This window comes from Montipora capricornis, chromosome 4, assembly GCF_036669925.1.
Source record: "Montipora capricornis isolate CH-2021 chromosome 4, ASM3666992v2, whole genome shotgun sequence".
NCBI lineage: Eukaryota > Metazoa > Cnidaria > Anthozoa > Scleractinia > Acroporidae > Montipora > Montipora capricornis.
In genome coordinates this window covers 22,797,191-22,798,085 of record NC_090886.1, presented here as the reverse complement: position 1 = coordinate 22,798,085, position 895 = coordinate 22,797,191, and the positions used below count along the sequence as shown (strand labels likewise).

Here is an 895-nt window from a genome sequence, read left to right as displayed (position 1 = left end):
CAGCGACAAAAACTTCTGGTCTTTGGTTCATGTCTTAACGAACTTCTAAAAAGATGCCCAGAATGTGGGGATGCTATTATCCAGCAGAAGAACAAAACCTCTGGTAGTATGTTACTAGTTGAACTAACTTGCCATAGTGGCCATACAAAAACATGGGAGTCCCAACCAGTTGTAAAAAAAAGAAACCTCTTGGAAACCTGCTTTTAGCAGCAGCTATACTCTTTACAGGTAACACTTTTACAAGTATCAGTAACCTTGCTCATGTCTCAACCTTCAATTCTTTTGTGAACGTGTTTTTTATGACACACAGAGGAAATACTTGTTCCCAGTGGTTAACGAAGCATGGGAGGCTGAAATCAATAGGCAAATCAACACACTACTTCCAAGGAAGCGGTTAATCTAGAAGGGATGGGAGATGCAATAGCCCTGGACATTGTGCCAAGTATGGTACTTACACATTGATGGATGAGGACACAGGAACGTTGTCCAAGTCAGTGAGGTGTCCTCATCTAATGCAATGGAGAAAGAGGGCTTCACCAGATGCATTGAAATGTTGGAGGGGAAGGGAGTTAACATCACCAGAGTGGCAACAGACCGCCTTGTATCCATCGCCAGCTGCATGTCCAAGGACTACCCACACATTAGTCATCAATATGATGTATGGCATCTGTCCAAGTGGGTGGTCAAAAAGCTGACAAATAAGGCTAAGTAAAGGAGTTGCGAGGAGTTGGCCCCATGGATACAGTCCATCTCCAACCACCTATGGTGGTCTGCTGCAACATGTGATGGCAGTGTCCAGATGTTGTGGGAAAAGTGGAAGTCAGTGTTGAATCATGTCAGCAACAGGCATAAATGGTCTGGAAACTCCCTTTTCCATCAGTGCTGCGACAGACGC

General features: G+C 44.6%; 1 pseudogene; it reads left to right on the top strand.

Moving 5' to 3' along the window:
- The first annotated feature begins 517 nt into the window (after window positions 1-517).
- The window catches only part of LOC138046333 (uncharacterized), a 911-nt pseudogene continuing 533 nt past the window's right edge, over window positions 518-895 (top strand).